Here is a 12,952-nt window from a genome sequence, read left to right on the forward strand (position 1 = left end):
CTGTGGATAAATCAGACGACTTTGGGAAAGCCAGGCCCTCCTCCCATCACAGCACCGCAAACAACTCAAAGTCAAATACTGGACGTGGGTTTCTGCGAACCCCCTCACCGTTCTCCTGACTTGGGCAACCGCCTCCTGCTGTGATCTCACCTCCCACCCCTTCCATCCTCTCAGCTCCCAGCAGCACAGGCACATTTTTCAGGACTCGTTCTGCAGAGCCATTGAGGCCCGGACGCCCCCATATCCAAGCTCAGCTCTGGCTTCTGCTGCCTTCTCGAAAGCCTCATTAAGACACTTGCCTGAACAGTGTGTCACACTCCTTGGGGGGGGGGGGGGTTGAATTAAAAAAAATTATCTTCTTTGATGTAAGGATGAAACAACAGCCTATTCAGGAATTGGGCTGGGACCCGTGGCCTGGGAGGGCCCCACGTGCTGAGCCCAGGGGGACTGCTGGCCAGGGGCGAACGCGGCCCTCCGAGCCACTGGCAAGCAGCGAGGGGCCTGGGGCAGGGAGGGGAAAGGCAGGACATAGAGGCCCAGGAGGGTCCCTGCTCTGTGGCCCCGTGAGTGGGATTCTAGCTCCCTCAATCCTCAACTACCCTAAACCTTTGACCACCCAAGCTCTGGAAGCCACATCACCAGAGCCACGTCCTCTTGCCTCCCGCCCTTTGAGAAACTCTCCCACCACCAAACCAGTTGGAGGTGGGGAGGACGTTCCTCCCTCCTTCTAGCATCCCAACCCCAGGCCAAAGCCTTTCAGAGTCCAGCCGGAGTGGCCCGCTCCCAGAGGAGCAAGAGGAGCTCTCGAGTGTGCTATGGGGGGGCGGGGACCACATTCTACTTTTTGGCCCCCCTCCCATCAACCCACGATGTCACTGCAAACAGGATCATGTGTGCGGAAGCTCATGGGAACTGGTGTGAAGAACGGAAGAATTGGATTTACTCCTTATCACATGGGGGGATTGATCCTGGCTTGACACCAGACCACAGGGGGGCCCGGGGAGCAGCCAGGCAGGTGGAAAGGGAACCTGTGAAGGCACTTGCGAGGCTTCCCTGTAACTACTCAGCGAGAACACCCAGAGCGCGGAGGTGCGGGGTCTGGGCCCTGCGACCCGAGGTCTTATATAAATGCTAACAAGGCAAGAGTGGGATTTCGGTGGCCGAGGCGGGAGAGCCAGAGCTGCAGCTCATTTCCTCGGATGGATGGCGGCGAGGTCTTGCTTTAATTTGCAGATGTGCGAGGCTCTGGACGCCGACACCCCGAGAGCAGCAGGGAAGCAGGTGCCTTCTAATGGGTGCAATAGATTTAAGCTGAAGTGGACGTGACTGGTCCAGCCTCAGGCACCCCACTGCCTGTGTGGGGCCCTCCTATTTGTTTCATTCGCTCCTTATCCCAACCCTATGCACCACAGTTCCTATTGGGGGTGGACCCAGGATGTCTCCGGCAGCCGCAACACACTCAGGGGTCGGCAACTACAAGAAGGGCCTTCAGAGCCGGACAGATGAGGTTTGAGTCCCTCGCTGCAGTATGTTGAGGAAGGACATCTAGCTTCTTGGAGCCTCAGTTTCCTTCTCCATAAAAATGGGGCCACGGAGCACGCCCAGGGTATCTTTCGAGATCACCCGAGATACCTGTGTAGTTACATAGCCCAGGGCCCGGCAGGCAGCAGGTGCTCACCAAGGGGTGGCTATTATTCACACCGTCACTGGTGACTGATTTGCACGCTCACGGTTAAGCAGTGAACTTGAACGAGGGTTGGCTTAGCAGGGGATGCCGGCTATCGCGGGCTGCACCGTCCTATGCTTTACTTTCCTCTCCTGGAAAACAAAGCCTCCTTTGAAAAAGGAATTGCTTTCGTTTCCCATGGGAAGTAATTTCTACAACCCACGAGTAAATGCAGTCTAATGACTAGAATGTGACAGCGGCTATCAAGAATGAAATGTTCCATAAACAGGGCTGCCTCCTGAAATCACCCCATCTCGGCGCTCTCCGGCTCCCCTCTTGCCCACTGACTCTTTGTGGCCGCTTCTCATCCTCCCACCCCTGCCCTCCTCTCCCCTAGCCCATCGTTTTGGGAGCCCTAGACCACACAGCCTCCCACCTCCGATCCCTCCAATCCCAGGTGGGCCTGTCCCGGGCTCCAGCATGAAAGCCCCAAGACCTAGATGTCACCCCGCTTCTTCCCAGTGGCCTGGAGGACGGACAGGGGTGGGAGTGGGGGTGTCGGTGCAGGAGAAGGCAGTTTGCCAACAGGCACTCGTGGACCATTGCCTCCCGCATTTTCAGGGAAACATCCTTTAATCTCAGAACATCTGCAACGGTCGGCTACCTATTTTCCCCAGGGTTTGACTCGAAGCCGACAACAGACACCACCGGACACCCCCCTCCCAGGTCCTGTGACGCATCTCGGTATGGCTGAAGAGACATCAGTCGGGATCCTGTCTCAGAGCAGTGTCAGTCTGAATAGGAAAGATGCCAGCGCCCTTATCATCGCTGGCAGGGTCTGTAACTCACCTGCTGATCGCGTCTGTAACACAGCGCCCGCTTCTTTGATAGCATTGTTCTCAGGCAGCGGCAGTAATTGGGGTGCGCTGTGAGCGTGTTTACTTTTTCAGAGTGAGCAAGAATGCGGCCATCCGGGCAGCACCTCGCAGACACACAAGAAATGTCAACAAATGCCATAGTTTCTGCAACACGCCCAGGCCTCGTGTCTTTGCTGCCTCGACTTCCTCGATAATGGGAACTTCACCTCCAAAGGGCTGTCGGATTTTTTTTTTAATGCATTTATTCTACAAAGAAGCTAAGTAAGGCCCACGGTTGTAAATTCCTTGGGCGGGGGGTGGGGGTGGGGTGGCGAGAACACTTAGTAGCAAAGCAGAGCCCAGAGCCCTGAACTTAGGACCCAGGGCGCAGGGCCTTTCCTACCCCTTCTCGCTAACGAATGCCTTTCTTCTCCTTATTGGCTCCGAGGACGGATCCTGCCTCTGTTTCTTCTCTGTCTTCCAAATTAGAAACCGCATTCAACATCTTCGGTCTGACCCCTGAGGTTTAAGAACATTTTCTGAATTAGTTAACATTTAAAACAAACAAACAGAAAAGCCCCAAAAAACAGAGGATGGTCTTGACCTCTCCGTTCCTGGTTTCTCTTAAAATGTGGACCCACAACCCTGGGCGTGCGCGTTCTTGCAAGGCGACATGCAGCTGGAGCTGGCGAGACTGTCCCCTTCGGATGGATCCTGTGCTCCGTGCCTTGCCGTAGTCTCCACCACTCCCTGCTGCCTCACATCCGGTCTGCTTCACTCCTTGACCTGCCCGGCCGCTGGTGGCCTTTGAACGTGACCCTGAGTTGAATACGTGACAAACAACTTTATGTACATTATTACTCCAACCTACACATCGGCCTGGGCCTCCCCTTGTCCCCCAAGCTGCCCCAAATTGCCTCGAATCGCCAATCCCCTAGCCTGAGAAATCCAAGACTTTCCCAGTAACTGTGTGAATGCTCACAGATGGATATTCTCATGGTCCGCTTTGCCTCTAGCGCCTATGGTTTTGACTCATGACAACTTAAAAGGATCTAGATTCTTCCTCGGTCTCCTCCCCTCACCCCCAGGCAACCTAGGATTATAAGTGGACTGTAATGATTTTTTGGCAAGGGGTGGGTGGGGGGAGGGAGGCGTGCTATAAAGATTTTAATAGCAACCCTTGCAGCAGATATAACTGAAAAATTCATTCTCCGTGGGGGGTTTTCTTTGGCCTTTCTTCCATGGAGAGTTCGGTCACTCTGTCTCCCCCTCGAATCCTTAGCAACACCAACCCGCTTCAAATTTCCCTCTCTCGATAGCAGAGCAACTCAGCCTTCTCCCAAATGTACCGGTGCAAACCCATCGAGGTGCTCATGGAGCTAAGGTCTCTTCTCTGTTAACACTGGCCATGTCTCTGAGAGGCAAGTCAGGAATCTGGGCACCAACCTACTTTCCGTTATACTTCTAAGACTTTCCATGACTCTTGGTCTCCAAGGAACTAAGTTCCTAGGCTCTTATTCCTGGTACCAATCAACCTAATTCCCTGACTTTAGACATTTACAAGCCATGTGGTCCTCAGTATCACAATCTGAGGTTTATTTGTTCACACGGCTACCTTCCCTACTAGATTGCGAGCCTCTACAGTCAGGGACAATGTCTTATTATCTCTAGATCTTCACCACCTACAGAGTGAGAAGGGTAGGGAAAAGGACGAGGGAGCAGTGAACATAGAGAAGGTATTCAATCAAAGGTAGACTAAGAAAAAAAAAAAGAAGGTGGAAAAAAACGTTGGTTAGCTGGTACGGTTGTATCTGTTGTTCACTGCACAAGGGACACCAAGTGAAGAGGGCAAAGGGTGTGGAAAGCCAGACCTTGCTCTGCTCACCAAGCCGGAACCTCTATATCTGGCTGTGTCCTTTCACGTGCCCACTTGCCACCCTGCTCCAGAAAAGGCACTATTTCTTGTTCTCACAAAGATGCCATATGTTCTGGGGGACAAACAGAAAAACATATTGTCTTTCTATGTGAAAATGTGTATTTTTTGACACCTCGGTTCCTTTTGAACCCCTCAAAAATTCCGATAACTTGGTCAAGATTTGCACAGCGTGTACTCTGATAATGAGGCTGGAACCCCTGCAAGGAGTAGGAGCTCCCACAGGAAAAAGAACCCTTTAAATCCGCAGACAATGAAGCATGTGGGCCTAAAAAAGGCTGCCTCTCTGCTCCCTCGGGGTGCCTCTGCGGTTCTCTGTGCTGTGCCTGGCCCCCTCAAGGAGTGAGGGGGGGCAGCTCTACGCCTTCATGGTCCAGGCCTTTCAGAGAGAAGGGTGCCCAGTTGACGGCCACTCCACCTCTCCCCCAGGTCCCTACGCTCAGCCTGTCACTTCCCATCACCTGAACTCTGGTTGGGGAACAGCACCTGGCGAGGAAGGGTCTGCTGGCCCAAGGGGTGAATTTGGGGTGGATTTCAAGGCTGAGCTCCTGGACAGCAGGCACAGTGGCCAAGTGTGAAACGTGGGCACAATGGAATTGGTACCTCTAGGCCTGGGTGCTGTGCTGCTGCAGACTTGCTCCAGGAACCAGGAGACAGTGGGGGGCTCCAAGCAGGCCCCTATCCTGGGCCCCAAGATGCTGCTCTGAGCCTAAAGAGGATCTGCTAAGAAGCCCAGGCAGGGCAGGGGTGGAGGTTAGCCTCTTGCCCAGCCCGTGGCCTCTCCCACTCCAGATGCAGAGCACAGTCCTCGTGCTTCTGTTCAAGACACACTGCTCTTCCCTTCTCACAAACCAGCTAGGATTAAGGGAGGGGGGTGGAGGCTTCCCGAAAACATAGTCCCAGGAAAGGGTACCTCAGAGGCAGGTGTCCCTACGAGGTGGTTAAGAACTCAGGGCAGGGGCTCTATGCAATGCACGTGGGTGGCAAGGCCGGCTTACTTAATCAGTCTGGGCCTCAGTTCCTCCCTCTGTACGATGGGAATTATCTTTAGTAAGAGCTACTCGGAAGGCTCTCTGGAAATTCAACGAGAAAGTGTTCAAAGCACTTAGCACAGAGTCAGCAGGCTCTACGGGGTCACGTGGTGACGGTGACCTGCAATCTCAACTCTAAATCAGAGACAGACGTCTATAATCTCTTTCTCCAAAGCCTCAGCTACTCAAAGTGTGGTCGATGGACCAGCAGCATGAGCATCCCCTCGGAGCTCATTAGATACAGAATCTTGGGGGAGGGGGTGGGAGTGGGGGGTCGCCCGGGTGGCTCAGTTGGTAGAGTATGTGACTCTTGATCTCAGGTTGTAAGTTCAAGCCACACGTTGGGTGTAGAGATCAGTTAAAAAATAAAATGTTAAAAAAGGGGCGGGGGGAGGGAATCTCGGGTCTTACTCCAGACCTTCTGAATTAAAATTTGCATTTTAACAAGATACCCAGCTATTTGTATGCAGATTGAAGTTTGAGAAGCATTGCTCCAAAACATTCTAAGGGTTTCAGTCCTTTATAGCTAATTAATAATCAGCTAATGTCTTATAAGTCAGTTAGAGCTTGTATTTCAAGGTACATTTAGCACCCCACTTCCCCCCCTCAGCGGCTGCATTTTCTCCAGGATCACCCTTGATCAGGAAAACATCTGTCTAGCGCTTTATTTCCTCCTCCTCTCTCTGGATGCCCTTAGAAGAAAGTGCCAAGGAGCAGAAAAGTGACCAGATGGAGCAGATGGAAAGAAGGAGAAAGAGGAGAAGCTAGAAACCCAGGTGATCTAGTCTGGCCATCGGCCTTCCTGAAGCTTCCAGGTACTCATTCCACCCTCATGAGATTAACTGTGGGCCTCCCAGGAGGAGGCCCAAAGTCTAAGGCCAAGAAGCAACCTGGTTGATTCCTGATTGCGTAGAGATTCAGCTTTAGGGAGCCTGGATCCCAAACCACTTTAGGGGCTCTTCAGGATTCCATGAGCCTGGGCCAAGGCTGACACCATTCACTCACTCATTCATTCGTTCAACAAATATTCACTGAATGACCACTACCTGCTAGGCACAGCTACGTAAGACCCAGATCCTGCTCTCCAGATCGAGTTCTTGCTATGCCATCGGTTAAACTATCATTCTAGGTGAAATCAGGCCTGCGGGGGTAGGAATACTTGGTGAAGGGCCCTTCAGAGCCCCAGCTGCTGGAAGTACTGGTGGCTAAGAGTTCTCATCTCAGCTGAAACCCCTGCCAGCCCCGGATGTCCTTGGCCAAGGTCATATCGTCACCCTAGACATCTCCAACTCATGTCTGGTGGAAAGGGGACACTTCACTCAACTCAGAACAAATCTGAAGGGCCAGAGTCACCGCTTGACTGTCTGAGGCCTGCACTGTAAGTGGCAGATAGAATGGCATCTGCCAATCTTGCTCCTGTCACCCCTCACCGGCATCCTTGCTGACGGAGCACACTCCCCCTCAATCCTTTGCCAAGAAATCTCAGCGTGTCGGAATCCGCCCCTAGGGACTAGACCTCAGACAGTGATTTTTTTTCTAAGTACCCTCTATCCCTGAGAGCCTCTGGCTATGGCAACAAACTACAGATAACTAATTGCCTCAAACTGATAGGTTTGCATTTTAAAAAAAAAAACATTTTCTTGAAGGCTTTTCAAGAGCTCCTAGAGAGATGTCCTCAGATGTGTTTATGTACCTTTTCTAAAGTATAAAAACAATTGAATCTATCATAATTTATGGATACAATCTTATTTTTTTATTTTAATTTTTATTTTTTTTACAATCTCATTTTTGAAGAAGTGAGCAATGCAGAAAAATTCACAGTGAAATTTGAAAGACTTTCAATTTGGGTCCCTTCTCCAATCCAGCTCTTTTCCCTCAGAACTAACCACCTCTCCGGTGTATCCTTCTAGATAGATCTTTGGCTATGCGTTTGCAAACATGAAAATGTATACAAACATACTAACTTTTAATGTTTATATAAATATATATTATATACTATATTTGTATTTAATATAAGTAAATTCCAATTGTTTAAGGCATTTACTTATCAAAGTCTGGAAGCTTGGATCTTTTACCACTAAATGGAGACCCACCTAATGCTTTGCGATGGCTGCATAATATCCCACACAGCGTGGATACGCCATTTAGCCACTCCTTGGGGATGAGACTTTTTTTTTAAAAAAAAAAAACTTTTATTTATTTATTCATGAGAGACACAGAGAGAGAGAGGCAGAGACACAGGCAGAGGGAGAACCAGGCTCCCTGCAGGGAACCCGATGTGGGACTCATTTCCAAGACCCCGGGATCATGACCTGAGCCAAAGGCAGAGGCTCAACCACTGAGCCACCCAGGTGCTCCAGGGGGTGAGACTTTCAGTGCTCACCCATATGCACTTCTTTTCTTTTCTGGACACTGGAGAGGGGATCGTATTTTCTACTCCATTGCAGTTTTTTGGGGCCGTGGGACTAGCTTCTGGCTGGAGGGTTGAAAGTGGAAGTGCCCTATGTCACTTCTGGGCTGAAGTGTTGGACTGCAGATGTGAGACCCTCTAGCACTCTGCCCCCTACCCCAGGGGAGAAGGCCTGCTGTTGAGATGATGGAGTCCAAGATCAAGACTGTCTGGACTGCTCATGTTCAACATGAAGGAAAGTTGCCCTAGGGCTGCCTGGATCTAGAGCAAACCTTATAGAGTGAATGAGAACTTACCCTTTGCTATGTTAAGCCTCTGATTTTTTTTTTAAACTGTGGCAGAACCAGATATTCTGACTGATATTCTGACTAATAACCTGTTGGGCGTTTAGGTTGCTCCTGATTTTTCACATTAAATAAAATGCCAAAATTAACATCCTCTATTGACATGTCTAAGTAGAGGGTGAATACTCTTTTTAGGATTTTATTTATTTGTTCTAGAGACAGTGAAAGAGAGAGAGAGAGCACAGGCAGCGGGGGGGGGGGGGGGGGCAGAGGAAGAAGCAGACTCCCCATTGAGCAGGGAGCCCAATGAGGGGCTTGAACCCTGGACCCTGAGATCATGGCCTGAACCAAAGGCAGATGCTTAACCTACTGAGCCACCCAAGCGCCTTGAGGGTATTTCTGTAGAACAGTCACCAAGAAGAGGAAGTGATGGAGTCTTAGTCCATTTGGGACACTATAACAAAAATACCATAAGCTGGGTGCCTTATAACAACCAACACATTTCTTTCTCACAGTTCTGGAGGCTTAAAGTCCAACATTCTGGTGCTGCCAAATCTGGTGTTTGGTGAAGGCCCGCTTCCTCATAGAAAGCCCTTTCACTATAGTCTCATACGGTGGGAGGGGCTAGCTGGCTCTCTGGGGTCTCTTTCATGAGAGCACTAATCCCATTCATAAGGGCTCCACCCTCATGATCTAATCACTTCCCAAGACCCCGCCTCCTAAAACCATCACTCTGCGGGGTGGGTTTCCACATGAATTTGGGGGGATACAACACAGCAGATAGCCAAATGAAAACGTTTTACATTTAATTTTGAGAGGAACATCAAATTGTCTTCCACAGTCTTTATCTATCTACCTATCCACTAATAGCATCTCTTCCATTGATAGACGAATTGTCTTTTTTTTTTCTAATTTGATAGAGACAAAAGTGGTATTTTGTTATTATTTTAATTTGTAGTTCCCTGATGACTGGATGTTAAATAAGTGTTCATATTCCCATTGGCCATTTGTATTCCTTCAGAATCTTTTTTTTTTTTCCTCCATTTACTTTCTAAGTTAAAAAAAAATGTTTTTTAACGGACACCTGGGTGGCTCAGTTGGTTAAGCATCCAGTTCTTTTTATTTTTTTAAGATTTATTTATTTATGAGAGAGAGAGAGAGAGAGAGGCAGAGACATAGGCAGAGGGAGAAGCAGGCTCCATGCTGGGAGTCCGACGTGGGACTCGATCCCAGGACTCCAGGATCGCACCCTGGGCCAAAGGCAGGTGCTAAACCACTGAGCCACCCAGGGATCCCCTAAGCATCCAGTTCTTGATTTCAGCTCAGGTCATGATCTCAGGGTTGTGAGACTGAGCCCCATATCAGGCTCCACACTGGGCATGGAGCCTGCTTAAGATTCTTTCCCTCTTTCTCTGGCCCTATATATATATATATTTTATACATACATATATATACTTAAGATCTCTAAACAAGAATGTCTTCAAGAAAGGTCTTGAATTCTTTGTAATCAAATATATCTCCCCTCTTGACTTCCCAAAGATGTGCCTGTATTCACTTATTTTTTCAAAAATATTCATTCTTAAAAAAAATTCATTCTTTCTTTCTTTACAAATATTCATTGAATAGTTGCTATGTTAACCACGGGGGATGCACTAGTGAGTGAAACAGTTTCTGTCCTCATGAAGCTTTAGCTCAAAGAAAGGTTAACATTGAATAAATCTATTTTCTTGGGCTCTGGCCTCATTACCAGGCAGTAATGCAGTAGAAGGAACCTGTGCCATGCACGGGATAGAAGAGGGGTGGTATAAAAATGAGGCATTGCTTCTTTCCTTGATTTTTAGCTGTAGCAACAATCACTTCCTAAGCACTGCAGAAGGCTCTTGAGGAGCCTTCTTGAGGAATCCTCATTTTACAGGTGAGGAAATGGAGACCCACAGAAGCAAAGTGACTTGCCCAAGGTCTCCTGACTCCTAAACTGAAGGTCTGCTGGCTCCCAAGTTGCCTGCCTGGGAAGTGTTTGCAGCTATGGCAAAAGCTCATAAACCCTTCCAGGCACAGAACAAGGGAAAAGTGAGAGCCTGTCCTGAGAGGTCTAAGAAATATAGTCTCCACCCTCAAGGGGTTTACAATCTAGCTACTGAACATTTCTTTCTAAAAATACTATTTGTACCATTTGGTTAAAAGCTTCTTTTCCAAGAGGCTAAAAGGAAACCAATTTGTGCTAGACTGTGATCGAACTTATCTCAATGTTTGAAATTTTCTTTAGGGCCATTGTTTTCAGAAGGAAGTTGAAGCGCTCCCAACAGGAAACCATCACAGAATTTGTATTGACTGTTCATCCTGACGTTTCACTTGCTTTCTTGGAAATAAAAAAAAAAAATTCCAGTGGCTGCTGGGAAACTCTGTCTTATATGAATCCATCCATCTTTCCTTACTGAATGACTGACAGAGCTCTAGGAACACTAGAGGAAAAGTTGGGCACAGGATTTGAGGCCCATTAGCCTTAAGTTTCAGGTTTCTCAAGAATAAATGGGAATAATAACGTGACCTCATAAGATTGTTGAGAGGCTGACGTATAAATAATCATGTCTGTCTCATAGTGAGAGACCAATAAACATTAGCTATTGTCATTAGCATTCTTCCACTAGATATCATGCCCTCTTCCTTATTTATCAGCAACCTGGGCATCTGAGCAGCCATATGTGGGGAAGCAGAACCATAAATCACAGCCACCTGCCTGTGTTTTGAATATTTAAAAAACCCATCAACCATGAAGAGTAAACAAGGCAGGAATCCTTGCATCCAAGTCATGGACACTCACTCACTGTGTTTCATGTCCCATGTGGTGCACATGTCTCTGCTTGCAGGTGTCACATTCACCTGAGATCTCAACCACCCAGAGCTCTGGAGCCCCTCCTGAACTACCTTCTGCTCCCAGTCCGTCTTCACCTCACTTCTCATTTAGTTTAAGCTCTGAAGTCTCTGCCTGCCTTTTTATTTAGGCTGGCCCACCTGTTCTGGTCTGAGAAGAAGCCCAGATTCCCAAAACTAACCTTTTCCTAAGTCCTTGTGCTGTAGGAATGTACCAGTCCCCTCTAGTGCTCAGGCTGTCGGGAAGGGGAGAAGGGGCAGCTCGCTGGATGGGGGTCAGCAGTGGGTTTCTGACCTACTCCCTCATGGACTCCTGCTGACCTTAGTTTCTTTGGATCTCAGTTCTCTCCTCTGGAAATGGGGTAGGCAGGACTGACAAGGGACATCTCTTTCTGGTTGGCCTCATAAGGCCATTGAGAGATTGAATGAGATTATGTCTAGAAGGCCACTGGAGTTCCTCAGAGAAGGGTGCTCTCTAATGACAGGGCATGATTACATGTCACTCACAGGAAGAGGGAGAGCGAGGCTGTCCAGGAGCCCAGGGCGCATCTCTCAGACACTCACCCCGTCACTATAATTGCAGACACTTTCATAATGGAGGCAGAGCACTCACTGATCAGAAGGTGCGGGTCACAGGTGTGGGTTCTGTTGGAGGACTGGGCAAGCTTTAATAACAGCCTGGGGGCAGGGAGCAAAGCAGAAGCCAGAAACCCTTCTCTCAGCTTTAAGGACTCCCTCCTCCAATCTCCCTACCTCCAGAGGTGGGAATCCTGAACAGGCTGTCTGGCAGACATTCAGTAAATGCTCATGAAATTGAATGGAAGAGACTATTAAATATGAAATTATCTTCCTCAGAAGAGCAGTAGCTTTTTCCTGTGTTGAGTGTTTACTGGCACTTGACGTGGTTAGGAATTAAGGGGAATTGTCTAGTGTACTGGGAAGTGTGAAGGATGGTGGGGTGTGAGCCCTCTTAGCCTCTGCTGCTTTGCTCGCACTCCCGGGTGATGTTGCCCAAGGTGGGCCGAGCAGCCTGGCGTTGCCAGGAGACAGTTGTGCAGAGCTGAAGATGGATGGGGGGGGGGTAGTGTCATTAGAATAATCTGCTTCGCATAAGGAAGAGCAGCCAGCTGTGGGCTGGAGGTGTTGCTTTGCTTGGCAGAGAGGCATAGGCCAGTGGTCAGAGAAAAGATGAGAAGGAGAAGGTCCCTGACGTGGAGAACCAAGGAAGATACACACATTGACTGCTCCACAGCCCCTTCAGCCTTGCCATTGTGGAAATGGGCTGATTGGCCTCCACCTGTGGACCCGGTTCCCCTCTGAGATTCCTGCATCAAAACCCTTGGGTCCTTGCAACTAAAGAGAATGGGCTTGAGATCCCACCTCTACTTCTTGGGTAAGTATCTACATTCTCTAAACCTCAGTATCTTCATCTATCAAACAGGGGTCATAACACCTACGCTCCAGAGATTGGGGGGATCGTGGATGTCACGAGTAAGATTTCTACAACTGAGGGTAACACCACTGGTATGAGAATAATGGCAGGATTTTTTGAGACCTGGTCTTACATACAAGATCATTGTGCTATCTGAGGTGTCCAGGCACCTGCCTTCGTCACCTGGCTGCTACTCCACAGAGACAGCATTTCTATCTCTTGTCCCTGTGGGCATCGCTGTGCAGCCCCTGTATCTGTGTTTGTTGAGCATCACCCCCAGTCAGGCTTCCTCTCAATAAATACAAATGGTAGCTTACATTCCAGTGGGAGGAGACAGACAGTAAATAAAATAAGCCTGTAAAATGCACATGTTAAGTGGTATTAAATTCTTTGAAACATAGGGGATCCCTGGGTGGCTCAGCAGTTTGGCGCCTGCCTTTGGTCCAGGACGCGATCCTGGAGTCCTGG

General features: G+C 49.0%; 1 long non-coding RNA gene across 2 annotated transcripts; it reads right to left on the reverse strand.

Moving 5' to 3' along the window:
* Positions 1 to 1,775: 1,775 nt before the first annotated feature.
* On the reverse strand, positions 1,776 to 3,527 carry LOC129520205 (uncharacterized). Of its 2 annotated transcripts, XR_008666515.1 has the most exons (4): positions 3,506 to 3,527; positions 3,128 to 3,342; positions 2,516 to 3,042; positions 1,776 to 1,818 (listed from the first exon to the last, which is right to left on the reverse strand). It is a non-coding gene; the product is annotated as an uncharacterized LOC129520205 (long non-coding RNA). The 2 variants fall into 2 exon arrangements; XR_008666514.1 differs by lacking the exon at positions 3,506 to 3,527 and having other exon boundaries at positions 3,128 to 3,407.
* Between the last annotated feature and the right edge of the window lie 9,425 nt (positions 3,528 to 12,952).

The sequence above is a fragment of the Nyctereutes procyonoides genome, unplaced genomic scaffold (assembly GCF_905146905.1).
Source record: "Nyctereutes procyonoides isolate TBG_1078 unplaced genomic scaffold, NYPRO_anot_genome, whole genome shotgun sequence".
Taxonomy (NCBI): domain Eukaryota; kingdom Metazoa; phylum Chordata; class Mammalia; order Carnivora; family Canidae; genus Nyctereutes; species Nyctereutes procyonoides.